Source organism: Humulus lupulus, chromosome 2 (genome assembly GCF_963169125.1).
Source record: "Humulus lupulus chromosome 2, drHumLupu1.1, whole genome shotgun sequence".
Lineage (NCBI taxonomy): Eukaryota > Viridiplantae > Streptophyta > Magnoliopsida > Rosales > Cannabaceae > Humulus > Humulus lupulus.
In genome coordinates this window covers 13,809,532-13,836,123 of record NC_084794.1, presented here as the reverse complement: position 1 = coordinate 13,836,123, position 26,592 = coordinate 13,809,532, and the positions used below count along the sequence as shown (strand labels likewise).

At 35.5% G+C, this 26,592-nt stretch overlaps 1 non-coding gene across 1 annotated transcript; it reads left to right on the top strand.

Annotated features, from left to right (window-relative positions):
• The first annotated feature begins 24,087 nt into the window (after positions 1 to 24,087).
• On the top strand, positions 24,088 to 24,194 carry LOC133820493 (small nucleolar RNA R71). The gene has a single exon (XR_009886901.1). It is a non-coding gene; the product is annotated as a small nucleolar RNA R71 (small nucleolar RNA).
• The last annotated feature ends 2,398 nt before the right edge of the window (positions 24,195 to 26,592 follow it).

The following is a 26,592-nucleotide window of genomic DNA, read 5'->3' as shown; positions in this document are numbered from 1 at the left end:
GCTTCTGCAACTCCTTTCCATAAGAATGCCCTGCAAATTGCATCTATGTCCTTCAGCAACTTCTTTGGCAAGACCATGATTTGAGCCCAGTAAAAGTGAATGGATATTAAAACCGAATTGATCAAGATAGCTCTGGCACTATATGACAAATTCCTGGAACTCCATTGTCTAATTCTGGCCACCATTTTGTCTAGAATGATCCCACACTCAACCTTAGAAATCCTTTTAGAGCAGATAGGGATGCCCAAGTATCTAAATGGTAATGTAGATCTTGAAAATCCTGAAGCATCTAGTACTCTTTCAATCTCAGATTCCCTCATGCCACTGCAATATATTGCAGACTTTGCCTCATTTGGAAAGAGTCCAGAAGTTTTAGAAAACAGCTTGAGACCTCTGAGCATCAAAAGTATAGAACTAAAGTCTCCATGGCTGAACAACAAAATGTCATCAGCAAAACATAAATGGTTCAACCTCAAAGTAGCACATCGATCATGATACTTATAACTAGGATGAGTACCAACCTTAAGCATGATCCTAGATAAGTACTCCATACCAAGTACAAATAGTAAGGGGGACATAGGATCTCCTTGTCTCAATCCTCGTTTAGCCTCAAAATGCCCATTTAATGAACCATTAATCATCAATGAAAATCTGGTAGTTCTCACACATACCATGATGAGCTGAATCAACTTCTGTGGAAATCGAAAACTAGTGAGCATTTCTTCAATAAAATCCCATTCAATGGTGTCATATGCTTTCCTCAAATCCAACTTAATCAGGCAACTTGGTTTACTGTTTTTCCTCCCATAGTGCCGAACCAGATCTTGACATATCATAATGTTGTATGCTATATATCTACCATGAACAAAACCCCCTTGATTGTCTGCAATTAATTCAGGTAGCACCTTCCTTATCCTTGAACAAATCAACTTAGATGCAGCTTTGTAAATGACATTACAGCAGGATATAGGTCTGAAATCACTCACCGAATCTGGGCATATATGTTTGGGAATAAGTGTGATAGCTGTGTTATTAATTTCTCTAAGAATTTTACCTGAAGTAAGAAAAGATAACACAGCAGTAGTGACCTCCGAACCCACCAATCCCCAATTATCCTGGTAAAAAAAACTACCAAATCCATCGGGGCTTGGGGCTTTCAACCCTGGGATTGCAAATATCATGTTCTTAACTTCCTGAGCTGAGAACTCCTTTTTAAGCACCTGAATGAGCCCTGCGTGTAGGACTGGTCCCAACTTCATGATTGACCATGACACCTTCTTCGTGCATACCATTACTATCCCTAACAAGCTTTTATAATACTCTAAAAAAGCATTTGTTATAGCTGTAGGAGAGTCTACCCAATTCCCTGCCTCATTCTTGATGGATAAAATTCTGTTCTGAAGTTTCCTTGCCTTAAGTGAAGCATGAAATGCGTGAGTGTTTTCATCACCATTAATCATCCAAGAGGCTTTAGATTTTTGTGCGAAGAAGCTCATGTAAGCTTTATGATAAGACATATACTGTTCTCTACACATTTGCTCCTGAGAAATCAATCTGTCATTTAATGGCTCTTTTTGTAGCTGCTCCTGAGTCTCCCTCAATACAATTCCTGCCTTGAATTCCAACTGTTGAATATCAGAAAAACCTTCTCTATTGATGTTCTTGAGCACCTGCTTTAACCTTTTTAGTTTTGACACTAGCTGGAACATTGGTGTGCCATTCACTGATAATTCCCAGTTTGCCTTAAGTTTATTGTCATAACAGGGTGCTTCTTTCCACATACGAAAATAGCGAAATGGCTTATTTTCCATCTGCAATTCCAACGTGACATGAACAAGGATTGGACAATGATCAAAGATCCCTTCTGGCAAAAATACAGCCTCTGAGTTGGGAAACTGATCAGTCCAATTTGAATTCACTACAGCTCTATCGATTTTGGAATACACCCTCTCATCCGTTCTCTGCTTATTATTCCAAGTATAGTAACATCCAGAGAACTTCAAATCTTCCAGATGACAAGCTGATAAACAATCTGAAAATTTGCTTGAGAACTTCATAGAAGTTTTTTTGCCTATTCTGTCATGCATGGATAGAATCTCATTGAAGTCACCTACCACCAGCCAAGGTACAGATATACTCCCAGCCAAACTTTGTAAATCATTCCAAAGACTCTCCCTAGAAGCTGCATCATTATACCCATATACAAAAGTAATCAAGAAACTGCCTGTTCGATTAGGGACCTGTACTTGACAGTGAATTAATTGTGTTGTACATAACTAGATATCCAAAGTAAAGGCACTCGGATTCCAAGCAATTATTATCCTACCCTTATCAATCCAAGGGTTATTATTTGTGAAACCCCATCCAGAAAACAGATTCATGTAAATAGACCCCATATTTTTATTCTTCACTTTTGTCTCGAGAAGACTAACCAAGCCAGCCTTCTTTGACTGAATTAAATGTTTAATCTCTCTGTGCTTATGTTGACTGTTAATCCCCCGAACATTCCAAGTTAAAATTCTATCCATCTAGCAGAGAGGGTCCTCCCCCCTCTCTTGCTGTATTTCTCCTCTATAAAATCTCCATTTCAGGGTCTCCCTCAAGCAGACAAAACTTGTTCTTCACACTCGTTGGGAGGACAGTAGAATTCTGTATCTTAATTCCCTTAGTAACTGGTTGAAAACCATCAGGATCTGTATTAACTTTGCTTACAGTTGGCGATGACACCTTCTGTTTAGGAACCCATTCTTGCTTCACACCTTTACTCTTCCTGCAAACTTGTGCCTCGTGTCCTAAACCAGAACAATTCAGACAGACAGTAGGCTTCCATTCATATTCCACGAAGATATCTACTTCTTGATCAAATTCATTCAGGAAACTGATTCGAGATGGAAATTCCTGTGTCATGGTCACTTCAATGAGGATTCTGGGATAAGCTAGGCGATCTCTGTTTTTAGTAATGGAATCCACTTGAATTGGCTTCCCAATCTGTCCCACTATCTTGAACAGAGACCTATCACCCCAGTATTTAATATCCAATCCTCCCAACTGTATCCAAGTTGGAACAGAATCAACATCTTCCTTGGTAAAATCATCAACCGGATTCCATGCCTTCATTATGAGAGGTTTATTCCCAAAGAACAGATATCCCAACTGTAATAGTCACTCTAATATAAACTAAGTTTGTGATATACTTTGCTTATTATTATTTACATATGGGATATTTGCGATATAAGTACCTAATGTTTTACACTCTTGTTACAGTTAAATACTTAATATTTTATTTTTACGGTAAAAATACTCAATGCTCAATATATATTAAAGATAAATACCTAATCATTTTTCTTTGTGGCAAAAATATCTAAAGTTTTTAAAACATTAATTTTTTCAATACCTCATCTGTTGGAGTTGTTAAGTGCTAACTCACCAAATATGTATCACTCTGTAATTTATGTATTTTTGTTATCAAAATATATAATTTTAAAATTTGTATTAATTTAAAATATCTTTTCAATTCATTTTTCTAATTTAAAATATATATTTTTTTAAAAATAAATATGAAATTGACCGATTACAGAGTGACTAATGTCTACTTAGTCAATATGCTTAACAGTTCCAACACAGGAGATACTAACAAAAGTAATGTTTTAGCAACTTTAGGTATTTTTGTCGCAAAGAAAAAAGATTATGCATTTATCTTTAATATATATTGAACATTGAATATTTTTGCCGTAAAAATAAAAAATTAAGTATTTAACTATAACAAGTGTAAAACATTGTGTATTTATGCTACAAATACCCCTTTATATATTTACATATTTTTTTGTCTATATAAATAATTTTTTTTATTATAATAGCAGCTCATGAGGCATGAGCTTCCATCACTAGTATAAATATATATATATATATATAAATTTCTTATATACATATGTATATACTAGATACAAGTAAAGTGTAATGCACGTTTCTTTAGTTTTATTTATAAAATTTATTAATTATTTTTATTAAATTTATATTAATGTCATATAAATTTCAAATAAATAATTTATTTTAATTAAAAATAATTTTTTCTTAAAAGTTTATGTTTATTCTAGTTTTTGAATTCGGAAGTGACAACAAGAAATTATATATTATATATTTAATGTAATATTAAATATTATACTTGGATTTTAAATTTAAGTTTTTTGCTAGTTTTTTTAAAAGAAATTTATTACTAATTGACAGTAGATTATATTATATGTTTAATATGATATTATTCTAATAAGTGAGTTTAATTTTAATTAAATTTAATTTAAGTTATAAAATGTTTGATTTTATTATTTTTAAATAATTATCATTGCAAAATATTTTATTTTAATTTGTTTAATTATTTATTTATTATTTTTAAATAATTATCATTGTAAAATATCTCAAAAATATCATATTTTAATTTATTTAAATTTAAGTGATGTTTACCCACTACAATTAAATATAAAAATATTATATTAAAATTAACATTAAAAAATATAAAAAACGGTTAAAACAAACCAATTTCGTCATATCCACAGTCTTTATATATAAGAAATATTCATGCCAAAGAAACTTAGCTCAATGATTTGGCCGAATCATTAAACGATGTGTTTTCTTCCTTCATCATTTTTTCATATGTGTTGTATGACATTTTTCTTTTTCTTTTTATATATTTGTATATATCTGAAAGTTGTTGATTTTGAGTAAACCCAAAAGCAAATAATTGGGCTTAAACAACAAAACATATATTCACGATGAATTCGAACTGATTTTTTTTTTAGGAAATTACATATTTTATGACTTTTTTTAACAAATTTACAAAATTATGGATTTTTTTTAAATAATTAATTTATGACTTTTTATTAAGAATTTTCAAATTTATGGATTTAATTTTCCATATTTTTGTATAAAAACTAGTTTATAATATAGTTTTACTCTTAATTAAGTTTATTTAAATTAGGAAGTTATTTTAGCCAATTCATTGTCTTTTATTTAACTAGTTTTATTATACAATTTTAACTTAGTATTTTAAAAAGAGAACTTGATTTATATTATTATTTTTATATAGTTTAATTTTTATTTTTTGTAATTTAATGTTACAATTCAAAATCACAAATACATTTTCACTTTAACATTTTAAGTTTTCACCTCTTCAACTTCTCTTATTTGTGACGTCTTATTTCTCCTCCCTCTTTCGTCGAACCTTTTTGGAGAGAGCCTCCTATTCAGTCGTCTCGCCTTCAATTCAAATTATTTCATTATTTATTATTGTACTTATTTTTTTTACTATATTTAAAAAAATCAAATTAATGTTTTTGTTCCAGCTTTTTCTTCTACGTTTTTTTTAAATATTACGACTATTTTTTTCTTCTTTATCTAGGTTAAGTAATTGATTACTTTCACATTTTCACAAATGTTTTTTTTTTCTTTTCAGATTTGGATGTTCACATCAGGGTAACTGATTACCCATTTACGTTTATATCAGATTTTGTTTAATGTTTTCATTTGGGTAACTAGTTACCCATTCACGTTTTCATATCTATTTTTTATTTCTTTCCAAATTTTGATGTTCATATCAGGGTTACGGTTACCCATTAAAGTTTTCATATTTAATTTTTTTTTCTATATTTAGATATTCTTACTAGGGTAACTAGTTACCCATTCACGTTTTCATCAATTTTTTTTCCAAATTTAAATGTTCTCATCAGGGTAACTATTTACCCATTCATGTTTTCATATATTTTTTTCATTTCCAAATTTGGATGTTCCTATCAAGTTACTGGTTACCCATTCACATTTTCATATAAGATTTTTTTTTCTTTCCATATTTGAATGTTCTCATCTGGGTTAATGGTTACCCATTCATGTTTTCATATCTATTTTTTTTTTATTTTCAAATTTTGATGTTCCTATCAGAGTTACTTTAAAAAGAAAATGCTGAAAAAATTGATTTAAAGTTTTCTACATATTGTAGAAAAAATACTGCAAAAAGTATAATAATAAATGAAAAGAAATAATAAAATAGTAAAATAATTATGTAATACTATAATATATGTGGAAAAAAAACTGAATTTGAATCTATAAGTCCAAAAAAGAAGAAAAAATGGAAGGAAAAACATAGAAGAAAAAAAAAAGCAAAGAAAACTAAAAATATATATATAAAAAAATAAATGATGAAAGAAAAAAAAAAGATAAATGAAAAAAATAAAGAAAGGTCATTGAATATATACAAAAAAATAAATAAATGATGAATAAAAAAAGATGATGGAAAAAAAGAGAAAAAGAAAAGAAAAAAAAACAATATAAAGGGAAAAATGGCAGGAAAAAAAGAGAAGGAAACAAAATTAAAAAATTAAAAGAAAAAAAAAAGTAAGGAAAAAACGAAAGAAAAAAAAACTAGAAAAAAATGAACTTTCATAATTATATGGCATAATTATATATTTTTCAAATATATGAGAAAGAAAATTCCATAATTATATCAAATCAAAAAGGAAAATTTACATATAGCAACGTTTTTTCTAACTTAATCACAAAAATACATCTGTTTGTTTAAATTACACTTTTACCGCTTCATACGTACCATATATATAAATATTATAATGTTTTATCTTTTGCAATTCTCTCTCTCTTTCTACCGTGTTTTCCACGTTTTTTTTAAGTTTCTTACATTCTCTCTCTTCTCCTTAATTTCAAAAATCTTTTCCGGCCACACCGTTAGTCGGTTGGGCTCAAGAGTAGTACCATCGCGACCTACTATTCAAGGTGATCATTTTGATATGTGGAAAGCGTATGTTTTTTTCACCGTTGCCGGAGAAGATGACCAAAATAAAAAACAACCTCTTAATTTTTTTTTATATTCTATTAACCAAAAAGTAATTAAATTTTAAACTTAAACAAAATTTAATATACTAAAAGTTGTATTCTTGTTTTACATTTAAAAGATATCATATGGTATTCTAAACCATTTTAAAGTTATTTAAAAACATTTCAAGTAACTTTTTTAAAATAAATTATATAAGATATGTTTGGTAACTTTTAAATATAATATAAGAAGACTCTTTTTATTAACTCACTAAGTTTGTTGGTTACTTTAAATTTGTAGCATACTAAAAATTTAGTCATATATCAAAATGTAACCAATTGGTTTCTTAAATTATTTATAAAAAACAACGAAAATGTTGCTTTTAAAAGTAACTATGCTATATACTAAATAATATCATTTTCGAATAAGCTATTATGAGAATTTGGAATTTTAAGAGTAAATTTTTATACTATATGATAACTAATTAGTTTTTAAAATAGACTCGAAGGTAACGCAAAAATATTTTAATAACAAGACATGTAAATTACATGCGTGACTAAACAAGTCTATTAAAAGTTTTCATTCAAAAGTAGAATACTAAATTGATTTTTTTAATAAACTACATGGTAACTTATTATACTATATGACAACTTATTCGTTTCTTAAATAAGCTTGAAGGTTACTGTTACACCCAGATTTCAAGACCTGAGGGTGTGACCTCGAAAGCAGGACTCGTCAGATGTAAGCTCGTGATGTCTAAAGTGCATGTTCGTGATCCAGGTGTCAAACCCTCGAAGCAAGGTGGCAACCTCGAAGATATGTAACCTCGGAATGATGTCTAAGCTCGAAAGATGTAGCGTCGGAGTATATCCGTTGTCGGGTGTCTTCGGATCAAGTATCCCGAGCTCGGCAAGGGTATAAGCTCGGAATATAATGGTCTCGGTGGTATTCACCCGCTTCGAGCTGGTCTTGGGGTAAAGTGACTAGCTCATAATTTACCTCAAAACCTGGTCCGGCATGATGCTGATTACCGATCTCGAACAACTTAATGGGTCATCTGATGAGACGCGGTCCATGCGTTTAAAAGATATTTATTGTTGTAACTCCCCTACATTAAAGGGATATTAACTAGTCTGTTATATGCCCCCTGGTCTTCAGGGGACGTTTCCTTGTATATGGGAGTTACAAACTTTAAAGTAATTAAATTTATTAATTTACAGAATAACCTCCTGAAACGTGTGGGATTGGATTATGAGATCTCCTCTATAAATAGAGATGTCATGTACCCTTGTAAAGGACCGGATTTTTGTAATCTGGAGGGAAATTCTGGAGAATTGATCCCTAAAGAATTTCCAGAAAATTCCAAAGTCCTAATAAAATTGACTCGTGGACTAGGTAGAGTTAACTGCTGAACCACGTAAAAAACTCTCATTGTTCTACTGTATTATTCTTCTTTGCCATAGTTTTTACTGTATACGTGCTCTACATTTTAAGTTGACGAAAAATGGCGTCAACAGTTTGGTGCTTTCATTGAGAGTTGAACTCAAGCGGTACAATCCCTGAACAGTTATGGCCGCGAATGATCAGAAAATTCCTGAAGAAAACTATCCACGACGCCCTGGGAAGCAGCCAATGGTAAATCCAGAAACTGAAGAGAGAAGTGAGTCCTCCGATTCTCGGGGACCTCCAGCACCTCCGGCCCCAAGGGATGATGAGAACATGTACTATAATCCTGAACGGTACGTCCCCATTGTGGAACTTGAAAACCGACAGTTGAGAAAACAATTGGCTGAGGCCAATAAGCGGAATGAGGAATTGGCTAGGTTAGCCGTGGAGGCCCAGGCGGCTCAGCCCCCACCTCCGCGGGACGTGCATGTTCCTCCCCGCAGGCCTCGTGGGCGACCTCGGAAAAGCGTTGCCACAAGGAGAATGGAGCAACCTCCGCCACCGGCGGAGCAACCTGCTCCCTCGAGACCCCAGAGAAGTACTCGTGCTAGGGCTCCGGTTAACTCAACTGCAGAGGTACCAGCGGAAATTGGGAATAACCGAGCCCCTACAGAGGCTCAGACTCAGATTCCTGGTAACACGCAGAATGTTACCGAGCCAACACGGGCGAATTCAGGACCGTCCAGACCCCGAAATGGGTGGCAGCCACCGTCACCCATACGATTCCCTCCGTCGCCTATAAGATACCCTTCACCACCTCGCAGGAACGCTCAACCAGCTCGAGATGATGAGGAAAGGCGTGCAGGAAGGAAACAAGGAAATAGAGAAGCCTTCAGGGAGCGTAGAGGTGCCCAGCCTACGAGAAGTCAAATGTCTCGGTTTCACACTGCAGAGACGAGGCAGCATGAAAGAGATCCATCTCGGAATAATCATGCCACAAGCCTCGCCAGTGACGACTCAGGAGACACTAGATCAGTCAGCATGTATGATCAAGGTCGAAGAAATACTAGAAACCATAGGAACCGCTTCGACCTGCGGGAACACCTGAATCAAAATCGGGGTAGTGGTAATCCATCGAACCCGGACCTGAGAGATCGCCTAAATGGGCTAAAAGATCCCCTGCGAAGGCGCGAGCCTGGAATTGTGATCAATGATAGCCAATTTTAGGCAAGACCCCCTGCAGACCCGGTTCAGGAAAGAATTGATCAACTGGAGAAAGCCTTTAGGCTCTTGCAAAATGAGTGAGGTCGGAGTCGGGATGAGGATTCTAATGAGGAGCTCAAACCATTTGCTCCCCATATTTCCAACACTCCGTTTCCTTAAGGGTTTCAGATTCCTCATGTCCCGCCTTTTGAAGGGAAGTCTGACCCGTACGGTCATCTGAGTACATTTAACACCATAATGAGAGCAAGTAATGTGGGTTACGAGCTCAGATGCATGTTATTTCCAGCATCGCTTACAGGACCAGCAAAAAGTTGGTTCGAGAAATATAAAAGACATTCAATCATTTCTTGGGATCAGCTATCAAAGGATTTCAAGAAACAGTTTAGAGCCATGATCGGGGTAAGACCCGAGGCATCAACTCTGACCAACGTTCGGCAACAGCCAGGTGAAACGTTGAAAATCTACTTTACGAGGTTTAATCTGGAGGTTGCCCGAGCTCGAAATGTGGATGACAGCAGTCATCTAATGGCTGTCCAAGCTAGGGTAATGCCGGGAAGTCCTCTCTGGGATGATATGCAGAGAAAACCGGTAAGGTCCTTAACCGAGTTTAATAGGCGAGCTCAGAGGTTTGTCAATGTAGAGGAGGCGAGGTCAACACTGAATATGACTTCTCAGCCCGTAACTACAACGATAAACGTAAACTATGCCTCGACCTCGGCGGACCCACCAGCTTCAAAACCTCATGCAGAAAACCCTTCCAAAAGGAAGAAGAATGAAGGAAGTAACCCCAAGGCAGAAGGGGGAAAGAAGAAGAAGGGGGAAAGGTATTTCTCTGTGTACAAAGTGTACACTGAGCTCAACGAGTATCGGGAGAATATATACCTGGCTAATGAAAACCAGGTCCCTTTCAGGCGTCCAGACCCCATGAGAAATCAGAAGTCCAAGAGGGACTCTAGCAAATACTGTCGATTTCACAGAGACACTAGGCACACTATTGATGAATGCAGGCAGTTGAAGGACGAGATCGAAAGACTGATCTCGAGAGGATATTTCAGACGGTATGTCAAAAACCTGAGTAATAATCAAGCTTCTACTAGCCAGAGGGTAGCTACACCACAACCTGCTCAAAATAATAATTCCCGAGCAAGAGAAGAAGATATGCCCCCTCCAATTGATGGAGAAGACATGATAACCATCTCAGGCGGGCCTCATCTCGCAGGGATGGGCAGAAATGCCCAAAAGCGGTATGTGAACGAGCTAAAAACTGGGGACGGGTCCCCCTATGAACCCGAACCTAGAGCTCCAAAGTGCCAAAAGATTAAATCTCAGCCGATAACCTTTACCGAGGACGACGCGTCCCATGTTCAATTTCCCCACAATGACCCATTGGTCATCACTCTCTAGTTCGCGAATAAGAGAGTTCACTGAGTTCTCATAGACAATGGGAGCTCAGTGAACATTCTCTATAAGGCCACTTTAGAAAATATGAGACTCGCGCTTCGAGACCTAAAAGCCTGTGCAATGACCTTGTACGATTTTTCAGGAGAGGGGATTGCCTCTATGGGGTCCATTGAACTCTCGGTAACCTTGGGAGACTACCCAGTCTCAGCAACCAAGATGATAGAGTTTGTAGTAGTGGACCTGCCATCGGCCTACAACGTGCTGCTCGGGAGACCCACCATAGTAGGGCTGTGGGCAGTCTCGTCTGTAAGGCATTTGGCCATTGAGTTCCCGACTTCTAGTGGCATCGGGACGCTGAAGGGAGACCAGTTAGCCAGGAGGGAATGCTATAGCATTTCCGTAAGAGGAAAGAAGCAGGCGAGCGTACAAGCACTCATCGTTATTCAGACTAAGGAAGGGACGGTCTTGGAGATAGATGAAGAGATCGATCCAAGAGTGGAGGAAAAAGCTGATCTCGAACCATTGGAAGAGCTCAAAGAAATCAAGCTCGAAGAATCAGATCCCTCGAAAATGGTAAAGGTCGGGAAAAATCTCCATGGAGAAACTAAATAGAAATTAATTTGCTTTTTGAAGGAAAACCAGGATGTCTTCGCGTGGTCACATTCGGTCATGGTAGGAATAAGTCCAAATATAGTGAGCCACGCGCTGAATATCGATAAAAGCTTTTCGCCGAAGCATTAAAAGCGAAGACAACTGGACGACGATAGGAAAAAGGCCCTAAAAGAGGAAGTCTACAGGTTGAAGGCAAACCGATTCATTAGGGATGTTTTTTACCCCGATTGGGTAGCCAATCCGGTACTGGTCCCGAAGCCTAATGGGACATGGCGAACCTGCATTGACTACTCGGACGTCAACAAGGCATGTCCTAAGGACTGCTTTCATTTACCACGAATTGATCAGCTCGTGGATGCCACGGCAGGGCATGGACTAATGTTATTCATGGATGCCTATTCTGGATAGAACCAGATTGCCATGCATGCCCCCGACTAGGAACATACGAGCTTCATAACAGATAAAGGGTTATATTGTTATAACGTCATGCCATTCGGGCTCAAAAATGCTAGGGCCACATACCAGGGACTCGTGAACATGATGTTCTCCGAGCAAATAGGGAACAACATGGAAGTGTATGTTGACGATATGTTAGTCAAGTCTCAACTTAACGATAACCATGTTGATGATCTCGAAGAATGCTTTGCCGTGCTCCGGAAATATAACATGAAGCTTAACCCTAAAAAATGCTCCTTTAGAGTATCTTTAGGAAAATTCCTGGGTTTCATTGTAAATGCTCGAGGAATAGAAGCTAATCCATACAAGATCCAGGCCATGATCGATATGCCCTCACCTCGAAAACACAAAGATGTCCAGAGTTTGACCGGCAGGATGGCGGCACTAAGTAGGTTTATCTCGAAATCTACAGACCGTTGTCTTCCATTTTTCAACCTGTTAAGGGGAGGCAAGAAATTTGAATGGACAGAGGAGTGCGAGTTGGCTTTTCAGGAACTCAAGAAACACCTTGCAGAACCCCATATACTGTCAAAACCTATTATGGGAGAAGTTCTATACTTATATCTTGCCACGACCGAGCACGCCATAACTGTAGTACTCATACGAGAGGAAGAAAAGGTGCAAAGGCCCGTATATTACGTCAGTAAAAGGTTACTGGGGGCAGAATCGAGATATCCCTTGTTGGAAAAGCTAGCTCTCAGCTTAATTCACTCATCTCAGAAACTTCGACCCTATTTTAAAGCGCACCCCATCCATGTGCTAATTGATCAACCATTAAGACAAGTCCTGTCTAAGCCAGAAGCTTCAGGTCGACTTCTTAAATGGGCAGTTGAACTCGGGCAATTCGAGATCACTTATCATCCAAGGACGACCATTAGGGCGCAAACCTTGACAGACTTCATAGTGGAATGTACTGGTATGGCCAACGATGAAGTTATAACCCCGGCCAACGAGCTGTGGAAACTTTACGTTGATGGGTCATCTAATGAAAATAGATCGGGGGCATGAGTCATTTTGATCATTCCTGCAGGAAGCAGATTTCATTCTACCTTGAGATTTGACTTCAACGCATCAAATAACAAGGCCGAGTACGAGGCTTTACTGGCGGGACTTCGTATAGCCAAGGAGCTCAATGCTAAAGCAATACATTGCTACAGCGACTCCCAGCTTGTGGTTAACCAAATTTTGGGAGAGTACCAGGCTCGTGGTACAAGAATGGTACCTTACTTAGAAAAGGCAAAATCAGCATTGGAACACTTTGAGTTCTATGCGATAGAACAGGTCCCCCGAGAACAAAACTCGAATGCGGACGCCTTAGCCCGGCTCGCTACCTCTACCGAGAATGACGAGCTAAATTTCGTACCAATTGAACATCTCTCGGCACCTAGTATTAACGAGCCAGAGCAGGAAGACGTGTGTATGATCGATTCCGAGCCTACCTAGATGACTCCGATAATTGAATATCTCGAGACCGGCGTCCTTCCGAAAGATCGGAACCAGGCTCGAAAGTTGATGTATCAAATCCCTCGTTATACCATTATGGATGGAAGGCTGTATAGAAGAGGATATTCCATGCCATTACTTCGGTGTGTAACTCCGCCCAAGGCCAAGAAAATCCTTGAAGAAATTCACGAAGGGTTCTGTGGAGACCATACTGGGGGGCATAGCCTGTCCAAGAAAATCATACGCCAAGGTTATTTCTGGCCTACCATCAAGTCAGATTCTTTTGATTACGTAAAAAAGTGTGATAAGTGCCAACGATTCGCCACAATTCCTCGAGCTCCACCGTCCGAGCTAACTATGATGACCTCCCCATGGCCATTTGCGATATGGGGAATCGACCTCATAGGCTCTCTTCCGATGGGCAAGGGCGGAGTAAAATACCTGGTAGTCGCCGTAGATTACTTCACAAAATGGACAGAAGCTGAACCGTTAGCGACTATAACCTCCAAAAATGTAACGACCCAAATTCGCTAATAAGGCTTAAGGGCCTTGATTAGTGTGCCGGGAGGGCATAAATGTTATTAGAATGAATATTATTGATTTAAATGAGTAATTATGTGATTAATAGTGTGTATATGATAATTGATGATATTATGTGATGATATGAAATAAATATGTGATATATGTGGGAACCACATTATAATGTGGGTAGGTCTGTGGAGCACGACTCGAAGCGATCCTAGGGCTAGATAGTAGGAAGAGTCACAACGAGACTTAAAATATGACTTTGGACAAGTCAGGGGTACTTTAGGTGTCGGGTAGTGATTTAGACTATCGGGTCATGAAAATAAATATATGGAGATATATTTGAGGTCAGGATGTCTAGGCAGAAATATTGGGGGATTTTACCGTTTTGGCCTCGGGGACGGTTCCGGCACCCCGAGCTTGGGGATTAACTTAAGGAGTAAGATAAAAGTTAGGAAGCCTTTAGGAAAAAATATAAACTGACCTTATTTCTTCTTAGCTGATCTTTTACTCTCTCATTCTCAAGGAAAAACAAAGGAAAGGAAGATGAGTAAAAATTCAAAGGAAAACAGAGAAAATCTGAGGAAATTATTGGGAGATTAAGCTGGATTTTGGAGACTTAGCTCAAGACTTATTCAAGAACTAAATCAAGGCTAAGGTAAGGGTTTAATCCATGTGTTTTGTGACAGTCATAATCCCGTGATCCGTAAGGGGAAAGACCGGGTAAGCTGTGCAATCCCACACTGCCTGGGGAAGGTCAAGTGTGATGATTCTAAGACTGTGTAGGTATAGGACTACACAGTTGAAGATGGCTTAAATGGATTGATGGGTACTACCTATATCAACAAGATGCATCTTCTTTTCGGTAGCCCATCACTTGAGAACTCTAAAGTTAAGCGTGCTTGACCTGGGGTAATCTAGGGATGGGTGACCTCCTGGGAAGTTTTCCTAGGGAGCATGTGAGTGAGGACAAAGCACGCTGAAAAGACTTGTGTTGGTTTGTAGGGCCAGTCGTCATTCCAGAAAGCAGCCATAGTGACGTGGGGCGTCACATGTTTCTTTATGAAATTTAACCTTAAGCTTCAGCTGGATTATTGAGGTTATTATTCAATTGATGGTAAGGGTGGAATTGAGCTGGGAAAAAACTTGGGAATCAGCTGGGTTTTGGATAGAGGAAAGGTTCTGTTAATAAGGTAAGCTTTACTCCATGAATTAATGATTTGGGTTTGAGTTTTTTTACTGGTTAAATTGGGTGTTTATGTTCTTAGAGTTTCAAGGATTGAAAGTGAGGTTTCTATGGGCTTTTGGACTGAACTTCTGTTGAAATGTGTAGCATAAGTTGTTTAATAAGTTATGGTAATGTTGGGTGTTGAATTAGGGAGCTTAAGGGTGGTTTTGGCTGAGGTTTTGAAATTTGAAATGGTGCTAATTTTGGGTTCGAAGGGAAGGGCCGCAGCTCTGTTCTAGAGCGCTGCGGCCCTAGGTTGAAAGTGAGCCAAGGAGGCTCGGCCAGGGGTGAGCGCCGCGGCGCCCATACAAGGGCCGCGACGCGTGTCTTTGCCAGGGTGGTCCTCGATTCTGTTTTGAGGCTAGGGCCGCGGCCCACTTGATCTTTTAGGGTTTTTAAGGACTTAGATCAAGCCTAGAAAGCTCAGGAACCATTCCACCACCATGCTTGGTGGGATTTGTTTTCCCGGAAGTTAGTTTTGTAACCGGAAACCCTAACTTGAGTATTAATGAGGCTCTATACTTTGGTTGTGACTAGGTGATAAAGGCTTAGGCTCGGGAATGGATCATGCTTGAGGGGCGTTGCTCGTAATGCAACACCATAAAGGTTAAAGGTAAGAAAACTGCACCTGATTGAATATTTGAAATGGGACTAAGGGCTCCCTTTTGAGTATGCTTGAAAATATGGTATTATGCCATGCAAGCTAATTAGTGTACCAACGGCCTAAGGGTGCCAAGGATTACACTAGCACACAGGGCACAGCTCGGCCACTGGTAGCCGAGGACAGCTTAATATGCACTGAGCTCGGTTTAAGTGGGCCGGAGTCTGTGGGATAATTAGAGGGTGCGGCCTAAGTTGTCGGCCCTGATTATTATGTGATATAAATTTTATAAATGTTTGATTGCATCCATGATTCTGAATATATGCCAAGTAGTGTTAATGTGGATTATTTGACGAGGGTTTATGCTTGATGAATTTACTGTCTGATATCGTTGATTGTGTTGCATATCATGTTTTCTTGTTGGGCCTTGGCTCACGGGTGCTACGTGGTGCAGGTAAAGGCAAGGGTAAGCTTGATCAGCCTTGATTGGAGAGCTTTGCGAGCAAAATGTACATAGCCAGCTGCTCAGCCGCCACGGTTGAGGTTTAGGCAGGGACGCGAGACCCAGAGATTGTTTATTTTGCCTTAGTATGGCTAACCTTTGTTTATGTACTTTTGGGAGTCTGTAAATCAACTTTTAACTCTATTTCTTTTGGGATCCCGTGTATGTAACCGTTTAATTATATAAAATGAGTCTTTTGAGACCAAAACCTTTTTAACCCTAGCTCTTACATGTATAGTGACATGTTTTTGAACTAATGACTTGATTAGCAAGTCTTACACTTTATAAGTACACAGTGTAGCGGTCCTGGCTATCCAGGGCGTTACAAAAAAAGTCCTTGACTTTGTGGTGAAGAACATCATATGTCGATATGGGATACCGAGGAAGATTGTGTCTGATAACGGAACCCAGTTTGACAGCGATCTGTTTACCAACTTTTGTGAAAAAAATGGAATAATAAAGAGTTTTTCGTCAGTGGCCCATCCCCAGGCGAATGGCCAGGTTGAATGTAACGCCCCAACTCCAGGGACCGCTACAGTGCACATTGCAAACAGTGCTAAACTCGTTAATCGAGTCATTTGGCCATAAACGTGTAACTAAGTGTGATTAGCGGTTTAGGGATTAAAAATTTCAGTTAAGATGTAACGTTTCACTAGAACGTTTAATATATATATTGGGATCCCAAAAATATAATTTCAGAGTCTATTACAAAAGAATGTTTACAACAGGCTGTTCTAAGCGGCAAAACAAGGTTTAACCCTAGTTCCTCTTTCAAACCTCGCCCAAGTATTGGTCGAGCAGCTGCATATGTACACGTCATCACCTAAGCTCTCCAACTGAAGGATGGTCCAGCTTCTTTTTTCCTTTACCTGCACCACAAAGCACCCGTGAGCCGAATCCCAGCAAGAAAACTCATATGCTCATAAACAATCATATCATGATATCAAATCATATCTGGCATGCCAAGCAATCATAGCTCTATTCAGCATGCAAATGAATTCCAACAAATGTTGGGGTATCCAGGATAAGAAATCCTGGCCTTCTGATTGGAGGACTATCAAGTCAATCCTAATAAGATGAGTGTCGCAACACTTGAGGTTCCGATAAACCATGCTGAGTGACCGACAAGCGAGTCACTAATTCAAATGGAAGGGTGGCTGTTGGGTAAGCCTCTAGCCTTTAATAGGTTCTAGTAAACCATACTGAGTGACTGATAGACCCTAAACGGGTATGTTTAAAAATTTATATATCGCAAGCGCACGAATCGTCCATATAGAATAGTGATCGTAAGCAAGGATGTCGAACCCAAAGGAGTTGTCTAAAATCGAAAATGAAACTATTTTAAATCAAAAGTAATAAATTCTAACCTAGTTCCAAAGATTGATAAGTTTTAATAGTATGAACATAAAATGAAATATTGAAAAATAAAGCTTTTTAAGATAATGAAAATAAACCAATAATGAGTTGAAAATAAGTATTAAAAGAAAAGATTATTAAGATACTAGAATCCACAAAATGTAAGTTTAATAATATTTATTAGTATATTGATTCCCAAGTTTTAGTGATAGTTAAAATAATTTAAACTATCATTTTCCAAAAATATTTATAATTTTAAGCACAATTTTCTTATAAAAAGATAGGATTTTTCTTCACTTTTCAAAATTATAATTTCAAAGCATTTAGTGTAAATCAATCTAATGAAATAACAAATAAATCAATGAACATTATTTATAAGGCAAAACATAATATTTTTGTTCTAAGCATGGATGTGTACAATTTAATGACACATCTTACACAAAGAATATTATGTTTATGCACTAATGAAGAACAAAGTGTAAAAATGTTCTAACAATCTAAAATACAAGATATTTAAGATGAAAGAAATATATGAAGAAGAAAAATCCATAGACTTTGTTGCATTACAAGGGAAATCAACATACAACATAAATATTACCTAGTTACAAGTTGCTTCATCATGATCTTAATAATCTTATGAAAAAGATTAGAAGCACATAACTAGAATAGAAATTACAAAATAAATGACATACATACTTGCAAAATGCTCTTGAAAAACCCAAATGGAAGAGAGAATGGTAGAGAGAAAATGAGAGAAAAAGATGGTAACCAAAAAATTAAGCACCCCAAAAATGGTCTTGAAAGTCCATATTTATAGCCAAAGTGAGTTTATTAAAATAATCAATTTAAATTAATTAAATTGATTAGATTAATTAAATAAAATAAATATGGTATGTAGAGGTAAATTATAGGGTGTAATGATGATGTTGTGGTGAAAATGTGTAGGAAAAAGGGTAAAAAGTTGGCATTTTTGTCATAGGGGACAAAGGGACAAAATGCATTTTTGTTGGGCTCAATAAGGGAAATGGCAGCAATGTGGTGGTTGGGTGTTGGAGGGGGGGCCACGGGTTGGGCCTAGAGTGGGCCTCACGTGGTTGGGCTTTTGGAGAAACACCATTTTTCTTGTTACTTTCTTTCAAAATTACCATCTTTCCTTTGATTTTCTTGCTTTTCAAGGGCAATAATTTTCCTACACAATAAATTATAAACTAAATTAAAATTAAATATTTTCATTAATAAAATATATCATATAACTCCCATGAAAACATTAATTAAAATTTAATTTACATAACATTTAATTTCAATAAAATCATATTTTTAGCATTCAAACTAACAATACTAATTTTAAATAATTAAACTACAACATATTATAATAACATATCTATAAAAACATATAAAAATCTAGAAAACTACAATAAGACTAATAAATTAAAAATTACATAAAAACTTAATAAGTTAATTAAAAACTCATGAACTAAGCAACAATTAGCATGTAAAACATGGTAAAATAACTCTATTTTGTAGAGTTATCACACCCCCAAACTTAAAGTTTTGCTAGTCCTCAAGCAAAAGAAAAATTAAAATACACATATATATATATATTTTTTTTATTGGTGATATAAAAATGATTTTCTCAAAAATTGCACAATGAAAATAACTCTCAGAAATTATTATGAATAAAAGTTAAGCTTATATAATTAATTAAATTGTCAATTTTGCTTTTAGAAAATATGTTTTTATTAAAATTATTTTTCACTTAAACTTATAGGAAATAAGAGTTTTTATGAAAAATGTAATTTTTGTTACAAGCAAAATTGACCCTATAATTAAAAACAAAACTTAAAAATTATTCATATTTTTAAGAGAATTAATTTCAAACTCAATCAGAATTTTTATCATTGAAAATGAAAAATATCACCAAATTTTTTTTTTTTTTGTAAATAATTTTTTTAATTTTTTTTTTTTGAATTTTTATGAAAATGAACAAATAAAAAAAAAATTAACAAAACCACAACATATAAATAAATAAAAAAAAATTCAAGCAGCCGCATATGTACACATCACCACATCAGCTCTCCACTCAAGGCTAGGTGAGCTTTTCTTTCCCTTTACCTGCACCACATAGCACCCATGAGCCAAAGCCCAGCAAGAAAACATAATACTTTTCATAACATTATCAAATGATTATCATTATAATCACACCGAGCATAAAGCTTCCCAACAAGTGGTGGACGTCACATAATCTTAGCGAGGGAGAGTGGCTGCTAGGTAAGCCACTAGCCTCCAAGCGCTTATTTCATTCATCGACCCTCAGGGTCGGTCTGACAGTAATGCTCTTTGAGCCATTCAACGCTAATAGTCGATTAGATCTAATCTCTATTGGCTTGCGTGATCCACGCTAAGGCCGTCCTGACTAATGAGTCAGCGCTGGGTGATATGGTGTTGAGACTTTATGTGTAATGCCATATTGTTTCATCAAATGTTCAAATGGCTTATTACAAAAGTGAGTACCGTTATCACTAATTATAGCACGTGGTGAACCAAAACGGGAAAATATATTTTCTTTCAAAAAACGAAGCACAACTTTGTGGTCATTAGTGTGGCATGCAATAGCTTCAACCCATTTAGATACATAATCGACTCCAACAAGAATATAAAGATTACCAAAAGAGTTAGGAAATGGTCCCATAAAATCAATGCCCCAAACATCAAATATGTCAATAATAAGAATAGGATTTAAAGGCATCATGTTTCTTTTAGTTAAACTTCCTAACTTTTGGCAACGTTCACAAGCTTTACAATAAACATATGTATCATGAAAGATAGTAGGCCAATAAAAACTACATTGTAAAACTTTAGCAGCTGTTTTCTTACCACTAAAATGTCCTCCACATGCATGATCATGACAAAAAGATATGATTTTAGACTGATCACAGTTTGGAATGCATCTTCTAATTATTTGATCAGGGCAGTATTTAAACAAGTAAGGATCATCCCAAATAAAGTTTTTCACCTCAGAATAAAATTTAGATTTATCATGCTTAGACCAATGAGATGGTATTTCTTTAGTGACCAAATAATTAACAATATCAGCATACCAAGGTAATGAAGAAATATGCATTAATTGTTCATCAGGAAAAGTTTCAGTGATAGGAGTGGAATCATGTATAGTTTCAACAACTAGTCTAGATAAATGATCAGCAACAACATTTTCAGATCCTTTTTTATCACGTATTTCTAAGTCGAATTCTTGTAAAAGCAGGATCCAACGGATCAAACGAGACTTAGCATCTTTTTTCGATAAGAGATATTTTAATGCAGCATGATCAGAATAGACAATAATTTTAGATCCTAACAAATAAGATCTAAATTTCTCCAATGCAAAAACAACAGCAAGCAATTCTTTTTCGGTTGTGGAGTAATTTAATTGAGCATCATTTAAAGTTTTGCTAGCATAGTAAATTACATGAGGTATTTTTTCAAGTCTTTGTCCTAAGACAGCACCTATAGCATAATCAGAAGCATCACACATTATTTCAAAAGGTATTTTCCAATCAGGAGGTCGAATAATGGGTGCAGTAGTCAACAAATTTTTTAATTTTTCAAAGGCAACATGGCAATTACTATCAAAGACAAAAGCATTTTCTTTTCCAAGTAAATGGCATAAAGGCCGAGAAATTTTGCTAAAGTCTTTTATAAATCTTCTATAAAAACCGGCATGGCCTAAGAATGATCTAATTTCTTTCACAGCTTTAGGTGGGGGAAGTTTTGAAATAAGGTCAACTTTAGCTTTATCAACTTCTATTCCATCAGATGAGATTACATGACCTAAAACAATTCCTTTTTTAACCATAAAATGACATTTTTCCCAGTTAAGCACAAGGTTTTTCTCTTTGCAACGAATTAAAACAAGTGAAAGATGGTGCAAACATTCATCAAAAGAGGAACCAAACATAGAAAAATCATCCATAAATACTTCAAGAAATCTTTCAACCATGTCAGAAAAAATCGAAATCATACATCTTTGAAAAGTCGCAGGTGCATTACATAATCCAAAGGGCATGCGACGATATGCAAAAGTTCCAAAAGGGCATGTAAAAGTAGTCTTTTCTTGATCTTCTGGGGCGATGGGGATTTGGTTATACCCCGAATACCCATCAAGAAAACAATAATATGCATGGCCAGCTAATCGTTCAAGCATTTGATCAATAAAAGGCAATGGAAAATGGTCTTTTCTAGTAACATTATTCAACTTTCTATAATCTATGCACACTCTCCACCCTGTTTGTACTCTAGTAGGGATTAATTCATTTTTCTCATTTTCAACAACTGTGATCCCAGACTTCTTAGGCACAACTTGAACTGGACTAACCCATTGACTATCAGAAATAGGGTAAATGATACCTACGTCTAACAATTTTATGACCTCTTCTCTAACTACTTCTTTCATATTTGGATTTAATCTTCTTTGACATTCCCGAGAGGTTTTAGCATTCTCTTCTAGATGGATTCTATGCATACATATGGATGGGCTAATTCCTTTAATGTCTCCAATGGTCCAACCTATGGCTTCTTTATGTTTTCTAAGGACATCTAACAATTTACCTTCTTGTTCTTTATCTAAAGCGGATGCTATGATAACAGGTAAGGTTTCAGACTCTCCTAGAAAAGCATATTTTAAATTTTCTGGCAAAGGTTTAAGGTCTAACTTTGGAGACTCAGAAATTGATTGAACATGACCTAAGGGTGAAAAAGGTTCAACTTTGGTTTCATTTAAGGGTATAGGCTCTACCAAAGAATTCACATCATCATTAGAGTCATCAACATGCAAGTTCATACCAAAGTATTTTTCACAAAAATCAAATAAGTCATTTCCATCATTTTCACAAATACTATCTATCATGTTAACTTCATGCACTTCTTCACACTCAACAGATTTAACCACATTAAAAACATTCAATTCAACAGTCATATTTCCAAAAGATAATTTCAAAACACCATTACGACAATTTATGATTGCATTAGATGTAGCTAAGAATGGTCTACCTAAAATGATAGGAATTTGAGCATGCATATTTTCCACAGGTTGAGTATCAAGAACAATGAAGTCAACAGGAAAATAAAATTTATCAACTTTTATCAAAACATCCTCTATAATGCCTCTAGGAATTTTTACAGAACGATCGGCTAATTGAAGAGTTATAGAGGTAGGTTTTAGCTCACCAAGACCAAGTTGCTTATAAACAGAATAAGGCAATAAATTTACACTAGCACCCAAATCAAGTAAAGCTTTGTTAATAAAATGATCACCAATAATGCATGAAATTGTGGGACACCCAGGATCTTTATATTTAACAAGACTCTTATATTGAATAATGGAACTAGCTTGTTCAGTTAAAAACGCCTTTTTAGGAACATTAGTGTTTCTTTTAACAGTACAAAGATCCTTTAAAAATTTAGAGTAGGCAGGAATTTGTTTAATGGCATCTAAGAAAGGGATATTGATACTAACTTGTTTAAAAACTTCTAAGATGTCATTATATTGGCTGCCTTTTTTAATTGGAAGTAATCTTTGTGGGAATGGGGCTTTTGGAATGAAAGGATGGATTGGAGTTTCTTTGTTTGATGAGTCATTGAGATTAGAACTAGGAGGCTGACTCTTTTCTTTTTCTTTTTCATTTTCAACCTCGGGTATGTAATCGGGTTTGACAATTTTCTTTCCAGACCTAAGAGTTGAAATTGATTTGACTTCTCCATTATGACTAGACTTTCCTATCTCATATTGACCTTTTGGATTAGGGATAGGTTGACTAGGGAATGTTCCTTTTTCTCTATCAGCTAAAGCAGTGGCGAGTTGTCCTACTTGTGTCTCGAGTTTGGTAATAGATTGAGATTGATTTTGTAGGATTTGTTGGGTGGATTGCATAAATTTTTGTAAAGTATCTTCTAAGGAAGGTTTTCTTTGTTGCGGATATGGTTGATTTTGTGGGGCATGAGCTTGGTTTTGTGTGTTGTATTGGTGCCCTTGATTCATTTGGGGTTGGTTTTGTCTCCATGAAAAGTTCGGATGGTTTCTCCAATTTGGATTGTAGGTGGACGAAAATGGGCTATCATTTGGTTTCCCATAAGTATGAAGTGCATTGGCCTCCTCAGAAAAGGCTTCTTGGTAGGAAGGGCATGATTGGGCATTATGGCAAGGACTAGAACATATAGAACAAACATCTTTTCTAGGTTGAATTGGAGAGTTTATAGTTTGGCTTATGGCTAAAGCTTCTACTTTTCTCGCTAATTTATCTAAGGATGTTCTTAAGTCTAATTCTTCTTTTACTTCATACCTTCCTCCTCTTTTTGGTGAATTAGTTGACCTAGACCTAGGATCAAAATAATTCCATTGTTGTGAATTGACAGATAAATCTTCAAGGGCGTCCCACGCCTCTTGTCCTTGAAATTTTAAAAATTTTCCAGTATGCATAGATTGAATCATTTGACGATTAGAGGGAGTCAAACCATCATAAAAATATTTTACAAGTCTCCATTTTTCAAAACCATGATGAGGACATTTTAATAATAAATCTTTAAATCTTTCCCAACATTCATAAAACTCTTCATTATCTTTTTGAAAAAACTCGGAGATTTCTCTCCTTAGACTATCAGTTTTAGACATTGGAAAAAATTTCAACAAGAATTTATTATAAAGTTGATCCCAAGTAGTTATAGACCCAGTGGGAAGGGAATTTAACCAAGCTTTTGATTTGTCTTTTAATGAAAAAGGAAACAATCTTAGTTTGACCGACTCATCAGAAAAATTTTGAAATTTAAATGTTGAGCAAATTTCTAAGAAATCTTTGACATGCATGTAAGGATCCTCTCTATCTAACCCATAAAAAGATGGCAACAATTGAATGATTGCTGGTTTAAGCTCAAAATGAGTAGCAGAAGTTGTAGGTAAAACAATGCATGAAGGAGCATTAGATGAAATAGGTGCAAAGTATTCAAGCAAAGTTTTTTCAGGCACAGCATTTTCATCAACAATATTAGCAAAAGGTTCCATGATGCTCAAATTTTTACTAACACTTTCAATTTCAAACAAAGATAAACGTCTTTTTACTAATCGTTTTTTAGAGTTACGTTCCCAATGATGCATACAATTTTCACAAACAAGGCAACAATGATAATCTCAAACAAGCAATTTTCTGATGTGGAAGATCAGTTAAAACCGCAACCACAGAGCATACTTAGAATTTTTAGAGATTTCACAACAATAATTCTTATGGTTTACTTGTCCCCAGGCCTATTTGATTCCACTTATTCGCGCACTACTAACAACTCCCCGAGGTTAATTAGTAGAGGCGGATGGGAATTTTGGTCAAATTTCCTTTAAGCAAGAATTGCTTATGGTGAAAGGACAAGATTTAGGTTTCTCTTTTTTTTTTTCAAGTATTTTTCACAATATTACGCTAAAATATTAAAGAAGACAAAGAAAAATAAGGCAAAAATTAAATAAGACTAAAATTTAAGCAAGAGTAGGGAGGCATAGCATGCCATCAACCATAACAAAATTAAGGTAAAAACTAGGAGGCACAAGTGCCATCAACTTAAACATAAGATAGATGACTAGGAGGAAAAAATTGCCATCAACTAGCTAGGAGGCAACATTGCCATCAACTAGTAATTTGCGGAATTTAAATAAAATAAAAATACAACAAAATAAATAAAGAAAATTACACAAAGGTTAGGAGGCAAAAATTGCCGTCAACTAACAAAGATATAAAAGAAATAAAATTACAACAAAATTAGGAGGCACAAGTGCCATCGACTATAAAAATTTAAAAGGATAGATAGGAGGCACAAGTGCCGTCAACTAAATAAAAAAAAACAATAAATATAGAAATATAAGTATATATTTTTTATGGGTGGTTGAACCGTCCCAAATTTTCTTCTTATCTTTTTTTTTTATAGTATATATATTTTTTAGTTTTTTTTTAAGTGCAAAAATTAAAATAACTAGTAGAAGAATTTACTAACCTTGAGATAATTTTCGTTTCTTTTCTCTTGCAACTCCCCGGCAACGGCGCCAAAAACTTGATAGACCCTAAACGGGTATGTTTAAAAATTTATATATCGCAAGCGCACGAATCGTCCATATAGAATAGTGATCGTAAGCAAGGATGTCGAACCCAAAGGAGTTGTCTAAAATCGAAAATGAAACTATTTTAAATCAAAAGTAATAAATTCTAACCTAGTTCCAAAGATTGATGAGTTTTAATAGTATGAACATAAAATGAAATATTGAAAAATAAAGCTTTTTAAGATAATGAAAATAAACCAATAATGAGTTGAAAATAAGTATTAAAAGAAAAGATTATTAAGATACTAGAATCCACAAAATGTAAGTTTAATAATATTTATTAGTATATTGATTCCCAAGTTTTAGTGATAGTTAAAATAATTTAAACTATCATTTTCCAAAAATATTTATAATTTTAAGCACAATTTTCTTATAAAAAGATAGGATTTTTCTTCACTTTTCAAAATTATAATTTCAAAGCATTTAGTGTAAATCAATCTAATGAAATAACAAATAAATCAATGAACATTATTTATAAGGCAAAACATAATATTTTTGTTCTAAGCATGGATGTGTACAATTTAATGACACATCTTACACAAAGAATATTATGTTTATGCACTAATGAAGAACAAAGTGTAAAAATGTTCTAACAATCTAAAATACAAGATATTTAAGATGAAAGAAATATATGAAGAAGAAAAATCCATAGACTTTGTTGCATTACAAGGGAAATCAACATACAACATAAATATTACCTAGTTACAAGTTGCTTCATCATGATCTTAATAATCTTATGAAAAAGATTAGAAGCACATAACTAGAATAGAAATTACAAAATAAATGACATACATACTTGCAAAATGCTCTTGAAAAACCCAAATGGAAGAGAGAATGGTAGAGAGAAAATGAGAGAAAAAGATGGTAACCAAAAAATTAAGCACCCCAAAAATGGTCTTGAAAGTCCATATTTATAGCC